Source organism: Ruditapes philippinarum, unplaced genomic scaffold (assembly GCF_026571515.1).
Source record: "Ruditapes philippinarum isolate M1 unplaced genomic scaffold, ASM2657151v2 ctg57_1_1_1_1, whole genome shotgun sequence".
NCBI lineage: Eukaryota > Metazoa > Mollusca > Bivalvia > Venerida > Veneridae > Ruditapes > Ruditapes philippinarum.
In genome coordinates, this window is record NW_026855294.1 from 745,318 (window position 1) to 758,424 (window position 13,107).

At 31.2% G+C, this 13,107-nt stretch overlaps 1 long non-coding RNA gene across 2 annotated transcripts in view; it reads right to left on the minus strand.

Annotated features, from left to right (window-relative positions):
* Positions 1 to 13,107, minus strand: part of LOC132742815 (uncharacterized) — a 32,677-nt gene that overhangs the window by 3,000 nt on the left and 16,570 nt on the right. For both annotated transcript variants that reach the window (XR_009627484.1, XR_009627485.1), the window contains exons 3-4: positions 6,404 to 6,650; positions 896 to 959 (exon numbers count right to left, since the gene is read on the minus strand). This is a non-coding gene — a long non-coding RNA (uncharacterized LOC132742815). The remainder of the gene's footprint in view (positions 1 to 895; positions 960 to 6,403; positions 6,651 to 13,107) is intronic.

The following is a 13,107-nucleotide window of genomic DNA, read 5'->3' on the forward strand; positions in this document are numbered from 1 at the left end:
AGAGAGCTGATCTTTTACATTTCACATCTGGCACTTAACAGTTCTTAAGGGAACTCTTACTAGTAAAGCTCAGTATAGTGCCCAATTACTTTTTTCTTCATAATTCATATTGACTTTGATTCTTTAAAATTCATGTTTAAAATAATGAGACATGACCTGTAAAATTTATAACAAGACCATCATATATGGACCATTTCAATATATATCAGGACCATTTCTGTATAAAGCTCACACCAGCCTTGGTCTTTAAAAGTTCTCCTGCACCTAAAGCCCAGACATAAATAATGATATCAGGGTTGGTCTTTAAAAGTTGTATATATTTCATATATATTTCATCTAATTGCAAGTGTGTGGTTCAAAGATATTAAGAGAAAGTAAACATATGGTATACTGATAAACACAGATGAGTGAAATCCAATTAAAAATATTAATGGGGTATATATTTAATTGAGCGCTTAAAGTAAACATCCCCTTACTACAATAGTCATTAGTCAAAATCACAGGACTGTGTGAAACTTTTTTTTAATTCTTTATAATTCTTTTCATGTTCAAAGGGAGTTTGATGGAGGTCGTATTGACCCTTTATCTAAAGAAGATTCTATCTACGAAGAGGGCTCAATGCAAGATAAGGCAATTTCGCCCTAACCTACAATATTTGCCGAGTCATCAGTCAGATGTGAAAATTACTGTCAAATTGTAATCAAATTTTATCAAAAAAATCTGCAGAAAACTGGAAATTTATGATAATTAATTAAAGAGAAGTTGGGTTAGTCACATGACCCCAGTATGACCAATGTCAGATGAAAGGACATTTTTATGTCTGATCAAGATGTGATAATTGGTGATTATCAATTATAAACTAATTATCATTTATCAGAAAGCTAAAACTTTTCACCTGAAATTAATCTTTCCTGTCATTTTTGCTCCTTTCAAAACATTTTATTTTCCTTTCAATGAATCTGAAATGGAGATTTAAACATCCATTATAGTACACAATAAGTTTTGTTACTTTGCAAAGTCATTCAATATAATATCAATTTACTTATTATTAAATGAGAAGATCAGAATTTATAAAATTTTACTGAAATTTTCAAACAGATGTAAAATGTGAATAATTGAATTTATTTTACTATTAACCCCCAACCTGCTTGCAGCAACTGATCCCACCCATGAGACCAGTGCCGACCAAGACCATGTTAACATGAGTCTTTTTTTTCCTTATCTTTTTCTAAGTACACAAACTTGTCTGTATGTGCACAAACAAACATGTCTGTAAGTGTACAAACATGTCTATAAGTGTACAAACATGTCTGTAAGTGTACAAACATGTCTGTAAGTGTACAAAAAAATCTCTGAAAGCGCACAAATATGCCTTTAAAAGTGCACAACAACCTTCCTGTATGTGCCAAAAAAGTCTTTCTTAAATTATATCAAGAAAAGTTTGAACCAGACAAAAAAAATATTAAAATGTAATTTAGTTTGCATGTTTTTGTAATAAGTGAACACTTATTTTTGAATTTTTATTTTAAATGTCTGAACGCCAATACAAAACTAGTAAAAGCAAACAGTTAATTATTATAGAATTCATAATATAATGTTACGCTCCTTCCACTTTGTGATTTTTTCTCTTCATTTTACAGACCTGACCAAAAGGTGCTAACTCTTACATTGACACGAACATTTAATTTATAATTCTTTAAGTGTAACACTACTATTTTCATAAAAGATTTAGAGAGGTGGAGAAATTGTCAGAGAGAAAAAAAACCTGTATAAGTGCCTTTGCTTTTTCTCGCCCTTCTCTCGCAACCTGCCAGTGCACTAATCAAAGAGATTAATTTCTGAGAGAACAGGAGCTTTATACAAACCATTTGGACCTTGATGAAATAATTCTGTAAACAAAACAAGCTGCTCTCTTAACCTTAGATGACTTTTAATCAAATTAATGATGAAATCTGAGCTCCGACTTTGGAGATTCTTTCTGTATGTGAACAGCTTATCTGCAGTGAGGAGGCCTTTAATGATCTCTTGATCTCCGTAGAAATTATAAATGTTTGCTACCAGTCTATCTATTCAGACTGTGTACTTTGTGTTTTTAAAGGAACTCAACTGAGGGCCAAAAGCCTAAAAAGTATAAAATTTGAATATCTCACATGGATCACCTGGGGCACTTCAATCAGAGAAATATGCAAAAGATAATAATAGAAATAAATGTAATAAGGAATATAGTCAGATTTCAATTGAAAATACTATTTTTGGAGTGATTTTTAGCCTGATTTGAGATAAAATGCTCTCCATTTTTGGGTTATTTTTCAACTATTTTGGAAAAAAACAGAGCAAGCAAATGATCTGAAAGATTACACGCAAGTTGTTGGTCAAGACGTACATCATATGGAAAAATTTTCAGTCCAATCATGCAGAAAAAACAACAACACTCAGTGGAGTGCCTTTAATAAGTGTTATTATTTATGCATTTTATTAGGGTGTTCCTTGTCTAATATTTAAGAATGAACCTGAATGCAAAAAAAAATGATATTGTATGATATGGCAAAAAATCACAAAAATTAAATTATGTAAATTGTTTTAAAGTGTTTCGAACTTTTAAAACAACCAGGCCTTGCTTTTCCGCTGAGTCAGAAATGATTTTTTTTGTTATAATTTACTCTAATTTCAAACCAAGGCAAAATTTCTAGATTTATCACATTTTATGCTTTTTTATTTATCTATATCATACATAAAAATTATCAGCAGTGTTTCTTTTTTCTTTTTTTTCCATTAATTTTTATGAAACATATCTATTCAACATATATTGCCAAAGAAAACTTTTCTTAAATATTTGCTTAAGAAATGTTTTAAAAGTAATTTTTTGTTCATTAATTAAATTTGCCATGTTTTGATGTTATGAATCTAATTAACGTCATAAATTAATTAAAAACTGAAGAAAAAAAATTAATTAAAAACTGAAAAAATAAATAAATAACTATAAAAAAAACCACACTATTCTTGAAAAACTGCAGATGGAAATTATTTTTTATTCATTACTTCAAACATTTATCAGTTTTATTAAAATATTTAATAAGCAATTTTCCTTCTCATTTTTTTTTTATACTTTTTTACCTTTATGTCATAATCAGAGAGCATCTTTACCCGCTAATAACATTAATCATGTTTCTAGAGCATATAAAAAACAATCTGTACAACCAAAATATCTGTTTAAGATATTATATATATAAAAAATATCTGTTGATATCTACACAGGAATCATAACAAAAATTATAAAACAGATAAAAAAATTCCAAAATGAAGATTTTCACAGCAACAACGAGGTATCTGTATCACTTTAAAGAATAAGTAACATCACTGTTGCATGACGTCCTAAAAATGTCAGGTCAACACATTTGATATAAACCATTCCCTGGAACTATAAATGACTTTGAAACAGGACTCTTAGAATCTTATTTCCTTTATTTAATTGTGTTAATTTTCTATTGCATACCCCCTACAGGTCCTTTTCTCTACCCACTGCTGGTTTAATAATTAACAGTTTCCCCTTTCCCCCAATTTCTTTCCACTATCTGATTTCTGTAATAAATTCTTCTCATAAATCACAGAGACTTGTGTTGCAGTGTGAACAAGATACTCTTCATACTGATATTTGCCATGATACAAGCTCAAATGTTTTTCTCTATAGTGCCAATATGAGTAAACCTGCCAAAAAATACCACAGTTTTCACTGACAAATTTATTAGGACTAAAGTAGCATTAATGACTTGTCTATATGTGTATAGAGCAAGGGCAACCTGTTCACCAAGTTCTGTACTGTGGGATGCTAAATGAGTTAGACCAACCTGTTCATCCATGCAGTTTGTCCAAGATGGTAAATTTCTTTAAACACTTAAATATTTGATGTTAAACCACAGACTAGAAATATGTCTGTATGTCACCTCCCATCCCCCTATATATGTTAGGACATCGAATAATAATTTGACACTGGAGGTCAGCATTTTTTAAAAATATTCACAAGGCCTTAATTTTAGAGTGACAGCATAGCACAAATGTCTCAGTTTATAGCTTGTTAAAAAAAGTTTAATAAGTTACAATTAATATATTGTCAAAGTAAAGCAATGATTATAATAATTGCTAGGATAACAAGAACTCATTACCCAAAACACCTTTGTCAACTGACTTTAAAATCCATTGATGCATAACAAGAGTTATTGACTAGATAAGATTTTCTACCTGCTAAACTTTAACCTCTAAGTGTGACCTTGACCTTGGAACTAGTCGTTTGGTCCTGCACATGACACACACTCTCTCGCCATACTGAAAATTTTTGCACAATTGTTTTAAAATCCCACTTATGCATGACAATATTATGGAATGGAAAATATTTTTTTATCTTCTTACCTTTGAAATGTAAGTGTGACCTTGACCTGGGAGCTTAGGGATCTAGGTCTTGTGCATGACACATCAACTCATCATGATTAACATTTGTGCCAAATTATTTCAACATCTACGTGTGACTTTGAACTTGAAGCAAGGGGTCTAGTTCTTACATATTAAACATCGTATCATCATACTTAACACTTGTTCCAAATTGTTTTAAAAGATTTCTAACTGCCGACCTTTGACCTATGAGAGTGACCTAGACCTTGGCATTCCTGGAATGGCCTTCATCCCTTTTTATTTTTAGCAACAGACCTAGAACACATGGATATTATAAAACCTACTACTTGTTGAAACATGGTTAGTTTATGCTTCTGTTTTCCATACACATTTGATGATACTAAACTCTTTATGTTTCATTATATATTATATAAATTCCTTTTGTTTTAAAGATTAAACTAGACAAAGTCTCATACAAATTTCAAGGAACATTGAAAATGCCATTTTAATGCTTAAATATTTGATAGATCTACTGTGGATTAGAAAAGCACTTAAGTTTATGCAAAAAAGTAGACCCCTCTAAATGGGTGAATTAGGAACCCAATTGATTTCTTATTTGCTTCGAAACAACATTTAACATGAATTACATGCTACAATAATAACATTTACCATAGACATTGACCCAAAGTAATATCTATAATGAACGAAGCATTTTCTTAATAAATAGCTTCGATCCAAGTTATAATTTCTAGGAGAACTAAGTTTTCCCTAATCAATGGCCGAGGCCCTTGTTATAATTGCTACGCATTATTCTCAATCAGAAAATCTGTCAGAATTCTATCAACATAGACAATGGCTAAATTACAAAAGAAAATGACAGTCCCTCAGCTAATCAATGTGAATTTTGCCCCATTCTTCATTTAGGATATTGCTTCAAATTGGGAGAAAGTACATGTTTTTATGGACTGGGAAATCATAAGTTACAACAGGCGTTTGTATAGAAAAATAAATGGATCTCTTGCCAAAACTTTGTCCGAAACAGGCCAATTTAGTCTGAAAATTGAATTGTTTCTGAGTCTTTATCATAAAAAGATGAATATGAAAGGATAATTATTCAAGTACCTTGATCTGAATTTTGTATTTCTCTGTACCAGTTGATTTTTGCCCAGCTAGCAATATAACAAAAACTAGCTGGTTTGAAATGCACAAAACACTAGCTTGCTATAAATGCACAAAACAGTAGCTTTCAAGAAATGCACAAAACACTATATATCTTGCTAGAAATCTAGAAATACACAAAACATTAGCTTGCAAAGAATACATAAAACCCTAGCTTGCTAAGAAATGCTAAAAAAAAGCTAGTTGGCTAGAAATGCACAAAACACTAGCTGGCTAGGAATACACAAAACACTATCAGGCTAGGAATGCATAAAACACTAACTGGCAAGGAATGCAAAAAACACTTTCTGGCTAGGAATGTACAAAATAAGAAAAAGCAAACTGTTGTATGGTCTGTTCCTTAAAATAGATGAAGAACATCTAAGATGATGGACTATCTTAAAGCTGAAATTTTTTTTTGATGTTTCATTTTTGAACTTTAAGTCACATCAACACTGAAAGATCAATTGGCAACTTTAATGATACAGGAATACCAAAGTTACCTCTCTGTGTACAGTATGTACCTTCGATTAGCTAGCTAGAGAGAATTTGCAACCTTGGAGTTTAAAAGCAACAGCAGTAACTGGCAAGAGGTATAAAATTAGTAACATTTACCTTTCAGCTGAATAGAAGACAAATAACAGCCAGGAAAAATGTGTCAATTTTATCTTCATAATAAAGCCAGGTATTGTTGCTACTTATTGCAACAGGTACTACATTTCACACTGAGCTAAAACCCAGCAAACCCTTGATTAGGAAACACCTTAGGACAAGGACCACCATTTGTTACTAATTTATTATTTCATTATAAAAAGTTTTAAAAAGTTTCTCAAGTTAATCTGTAAGTACAGTGGTAAGATACCTTAAATAAGACAGCATCATGTAACACACCATGTGACAGCCTGATGAAAGCCTGGGTCAAGTGTCAAAATTTTCTCCCCATTTCAATTATCTCCCTTTCTCCATCTCATCTCAACTGAATGTTCTGTGTACTGGCATTGTTTCTATAACAGGATGGTACAAACATGAAGACAACATCTTTCGGCTGGTTACAACTTTCTTCATCTTCATAGCAATTGCTGAATAAGGTAAGCTTTCCTTGAAATAACCTGTGTAATATAAAATATGACTATGATTTGAATATAAATCTAGGTATAGGTCATATCATGTTGTCAAGCTGTACGATAAAGGAAACATTCATGAAGCTTCTTTCAGTGCTATTTCTAACATTAATTAACTTTATTTCTAACATAAATCAACTTTATTTTTAACATTTTATAAATTTGGAAAGCTTGCCAATGGACAACTTACAACAGTGGATTCAAAACTATAATTTATCTGAAGCAAGTGTCTTCATTTATTTCCTTGGACAAAACTAGACTTTCTGAGGACTGAAATATGATGAAATAATTGTCTTAATTGTTTCTAAATTTCTTTAAAAATCTTGTGATTAATTGATGTTCACATGGTCATATAATTCTATGGTTTTATTTGTAATGGGAATTTCATTGGGACATGTTGCTGGATTTTTTTTTATTTTAGCTGGCACTTACTGTCAAATATTTTAAATGGACTTGTCCATCTTTTACTCCAGACAAACTATTTATCATTTTTAAGAAAAATTTCAAATATGCACTGACTGAATAACAAAGCAAATGCAGACCATGATCAGACATTATAGACGTACAGTCTGTACTGGTAGCATGGGTAGATTCAGTTGCTGTCATCAGACTAAGGTTTAGGACAAATTGTAGGTATAGTTGGGAATACAATATTTGGTATGTAACCTTGCACAGACCTCTGGTTGGGGCTGAGGACTTTGGCGTGATGTTCACTGGAGCTGATAAAAAGCTTTTTGTCTTTCTTTTTATGTATTTACTAATTTACTTATTTTGTTGGGTGTTACCTTGAAAGGACATCTACCCTTCGGTACTGAATCAGGTCAAAGTCAGAGGTGCTAAAAATAGATTTTTACTACTTGCCCTCAGTTTTGGTTTGTCAAAGTGACCTCAGAGATGATATTAATTATTGTCAATCATCGCCACCAAGATTTCTGTATCCATAAGGATTCAGTTAAAATGCATGAAAATTACTACTTTGAAAATGCTTTCAATCACCTTAATATACACCTTTAACACTTCAACGAGCGAAGTAAAAAATGCAAATTGTGACATATCTGACATCACATTTAATTAACAATACTGCATGATGGGAAATGTAAGGTGGCTACGTAACTAATTAAGGTAAAAGTAATTAACTCTATGAAGCGCATAAAAGCTCTGATCAATTTAATTAATTTCTTGGTTAATCAATGTTAACATGAGGCTTGATTGAACTGTCTGGGGTTTAATTACAAACGCCTTGATCACACTGAACAGGTATTGAGTCTGACATGCAAACTTTGCATAACTTGTAGCCTATTTGTTATGCAACTCTAACTTAAAGACTGCTTTATAGCAAACAAGCAGAGACAAGGTGTTTTAGGTGTCATTTGTTTATGGGCATAGGCATTATACGTTTTAAGATGCCATTGACTTGCATGTATGCAAAACATTGACCCATATCTATAAGTATTCAGCACAGCACTAATACAGGTGTTAAAGTTCGTAATCATTAAGCTCTAATGAAGGTGTAAATATTTTCAGCGCAGCACTGATACAATAGGTAATATTGTAAACACAGCACTGATTGCATTGTCATGGTATCAACACAGCACTTATACAAATGCAATCATTGTCAACTCAGCACCCTTATGTAGACATTATTGTCAACACAGCACTCTTTTACAAACCAAAATTTAAACACAACACAGTATAAAATATTGCCCTTAACTATTGTTAAATATAATGTACTGAACATACTTTTTCAATATTATATATATAAGCTTTAAGCATATTGCTGTCAAAATATTTTCTTAACACCAAACTGCTCACTGCATTCACAGCAATATGTTTCAAACATTCTGAATATAGCAGGAAAATACTACAAGGGAGGCTACTCCAAAAACTTTTCTAACTCTTGGTTTGGCCTAGGCATACACAATTAATTATAGTGTTCTTTTCCAATTATAAGCTTTTCACTTACATTTTAAATGTTTTACTATCTCAAAAATGTAAAGTTGGCTTTTTTTATCAACTGAAAATCAATTTTATTTACGTCTCTAACCTAAGAGTTATAAAAGATACTGAAAATTCATATAATGGTGATGTGCATTAAAGCATATTTGTATAATATCTGATCGTTTCTCCGCAATTTGCAATGAAACTGCCAAAAGATAAACAATATATTTGTGTGATACAGTGATTACTATGTTTGCCTTTTTCTCATAAAAATATCTTTTTAATCTATCTTCACAAGACCCATGTACCAGCGTCTTACTGATTAATTTAGCATGATTCGATGCTGGAGTCGTAATTAATATTTGTCAGAAATACAACCCATCAGTCAAGATAAAAAAACCGTGGCACAAGATTACTCCATCACTTAATTACGGCAAAGACTTATGTTAGATATTATGAAAACGTGTTTGTAAATTAACTTTTCTTATCGACAAAATTGAAGATTTCAAAATGAGTAAATATTCATTTAAACAGTAGGGTACCAGGAATATACGATTAAAAACGGGCATCTGTTTCGGCTCAAATGACAGATCACGGTATAAATAATAAAATATATCTGGATTACGACTTTGCGTCATTCGCTTATCAAAATTAACCTAATTATAACTAAAAGGTTTCCACAATTTTGCAGCATTTTTTAGATCATTGATTAAAATGTAAACTCCCCAAATAATAGCACATTATTTCTTATGAGCAGATAGAGAGATAAGAAAATTCCGACGGGCGCTAATTTTTGTTTTTTATGAAACTTTAAGCATATTTTGTCGCGAGAGCTTGTAACTGCATCTATCATTTGGTACCGTAATGTTATATTCGTTGTTTCATTAACACAATTTCAAACGCAAGATAAACGAGGATATAGGTAAAGTGGTCACAAGGGAACCGACAATTTCAAATGTTACTTAGATATTTCCATTTTCTTGGGGAATTACGACACCATCACAATATTTTTTCATTTCTTGAGGAAAAAACAACCCTTCTTGACACCCAACAAGTTGATATAAATGGATGCATTTACAAAATTCTTTTGCGGGTTTTTATAAAATGTTACATGAAATTTTATCAAGGGTCTTAAACGTCAGTCTAAGTCATTGTAAATTTCCATCTTAAGTGTTAAGAGAAGAGTTCTAGCAGTTTTAAACTTATCAATATTTCATAGACAAACGACAATGTGAGAATTGAAAGCCACCTTTGTAAAATTTAACCATTTTATTCCAACTAAAATATAGCGCCTTTAAAAGACAATAAAAAGTAGTTTTTGTAATTTTCTTCGTTTAACTGGAATGTTCAAGTTTTAAAGCTTCAATGGTGTAAACTTTAAGTCAAAGGTATGAACAATTTTTGTTGTCATCAATTTTATAAAGTGAATAAAAATCTATTTATATAAAATACGTGAATATTACACTAGTACATACTGCATGTTGCATGTTACGCTGTCCTTATTTGACTTACTCTTTACATATTAATCGTGTTTCTAAAACTGTTTTTAACTCTGTTCTTCATTGGTCCACAGACAAATTAGTCTTCCCAAAAGAGATAAGAATTCAGAATACAGTCAGGCTGTATACAGTTACAGAACAATTATGTACACATCTTAAATTTCAATCAAAGTATCTAGTCCATATATAAACTTAATAAGTACATTAAAACACACACACACACACACACTAAAATATTACTGTTGTTTGTAGCATTTTCATCTAATATAATCTAACGCGGATTCTGTCAATTTATGAAGTTATTTTCATTTTTTCCCCTCTCAAATTAAAGGAAATTTGCAGGATTACGTATAACTTCTAAACTTTTTCAGACAGGTTGAATGACTTTGCAGTTCAAGTAATATCACTTTAAAACAACAATTTTAATATACTGGGCCAAATAACCTGCCATAAATCTTTATAGTATTTATAACTAACATGAGCACAAGCCTTTATAATCACAAGGAAAGTGGCAGACCAAACTGCACCTCTTAGAATATAAACTTAGTACTTTAGTTCTTTAGGCTGCAACAGATTTGACATATTTGTCCATGTCATGTGACCATGGTCTGCATTGTTCCCTATACTGTCAGTATATATTTTGAAATTTTCCCTATAAATGAAGAGTGGTTTTGCACATACAAAGGGAAACAACTCTCACAAAAACAAAGGGAAACAACTCTAACAATGACAAAAACATCAAATGTTCTGTGTAGAATGTAAACAACTAAATGTTTAACAATATCTTCATATCAACAATCTTGGCAGTGCTTGTCTATATTTGTCTTAATTTTTTATGCATTATTATCATTGCTTTATCCAAATCAACACACTGAAATCTCAATCAAATTAATATATTACTCAATTGTTTGGAATTTTTGACTGCCTAAAACTATGGGTTTTTTTGTTTACTTAAAACCAACTTCCCTAAAAATAAAAATCAAACCCATGTTCCTACAGATAGATCAACTTGATTTTACGATTATATTCATAAGACAATGCCAGAGCTTACGTATGGAACTTATCTATAAAGCAACAATATAAATATGTAAAAGAAGCAGTCATTAAAACACCTCCGTGTAATCAAAAGACAATCTTTTATCTATGCAATTAAATGGGAAAGTAAAAACAATCAAGATAATTTAGGTTGCTATGGTAATTAGATAAAGATTGTCTACATGATAAAGGGCCCAACAGGCTTAATGAAACAATGTGTTTGACATTGTAAAATCTCCCATCATTAGCATTTTAATAGGCCCTGCATTATGTCAACTGGTACCTAACGAATGTAATTACTGTAAATTTTCCACAAATACATATAAAATACCATCAAATACGACTTCAAAGTAAACGAAAAATCAAGAATTGTATCTACAAATCTATCTGTTTGTCTGTAAAAAAAGGACCTCATTGTACCTCTAACAAAACCAAAGTACAGCCAGCTTAATAGCTCGAAAAACTGAATATTGGTATGCTTAATGAGCCTCTTGAATTTGAAGAGACAGACCTTTCTGTCTCATGTTCAATTACATCCCCCCCCCCCCCTAAAAAAAACCAACAACACAAAAACATGTGTCTTTTGGCTCCAAGACCCAAGCCCTCCAAAAAGGGCATCTTACCTTATCCCTTCACTTAACATGGAAACAGGATCCACTCAATGTTGAAACAGGATCAATTCCATCTCTTAGTCTTTTGCATAAATTGGCATATTGCTGATCTTAACCCTTGCCACACTAAATATCTTGTCTTTCAATCTGAACAAAACCCTTAAACATTTTTAGGTAAAATTTTAAAACATATGCAGGCCAACCTTGGTCTACATAGGAGCAATCAGGTGCTGCTTGCAGGCTAAGAATTAAGTATAAAACATTTTTGACAAAGTATGTTGCAAAAATCTACATCTTGCCATATAATAGCTTTGCCAAATATTGCTCTTGTTAAACCTTAATCTTGTTAAGGATATTTTCTTAAATATTAATATTGCCAAATGTAATAATTTAATAAATCATAATATTGCTAAATGTGACAATTCACAACACCTTAATATTGTCAAATGTAATAATTTGCTTAACCTTAATATTGCCAAATGTAATAATTTGCTAAACCTTAATATTGCCAAATGTACTAATTTGCTTAATCTTCATATTGCCAAAAGTAATAATTTGCTAAACCTTAATATTGCCAAATGTAATAATTTGCTAAACCTTGATATTGGAAAATGTAATAATTTGCTAAACCTTAATATGTTAAACAGTAATATTGCCAAATGTGACAATTTACTAAACATTAATATAACCAAATATTACTCTTGCTAAACTTCTGTCTTGCAAAAAATAACTTTGCTTAACCTTTACCTTGCTAAAAATACACTTTGCTAAAGATAAATCTTAAATATAACTTATGCTAATCCTTAATTTTGCTAAACAAAACACTTTCCAAAACATTTATCTTGCTAATACACTTTGCTAAATTTTAGTCATGCTAAACAAGACACTTTGCTACACCTTAACCTTACTGATAATACACTTTGCTAAAGATTAATCCTGCCAATTATTACTCATGCTAATTCTTAATCATGCTAAATAAAACACTTTGCCAAACCTTAATCTTGCTAAACTACACACTTTGCTAAATGTTAGTCCTGCTTTACATGACACTTTGCTAAACCTTAATCTTGCTAAAAATACACTTTGATAAAGATTAATCTTGCTTAACAACCCACTTTGCTAAATGTTCATTAAGCTAGTCAGTTGGTCCTCAGTTTTCAAACAATTCAATGTCCGTGGGGAGATTCAAATATATAGTGGTGACTTGGGCAAAAATTTAGAATTTATCAATTACATTGATCATTTGAAATTTTGTGAGACTCTCAAGTCTTAAACCATTAAATCATCAAGTCTTAAACCATTAAAATCTTCAAATCTTATACAATTAAATCCTCAAGTCATAAACCATTAGGTTCCCAAGGC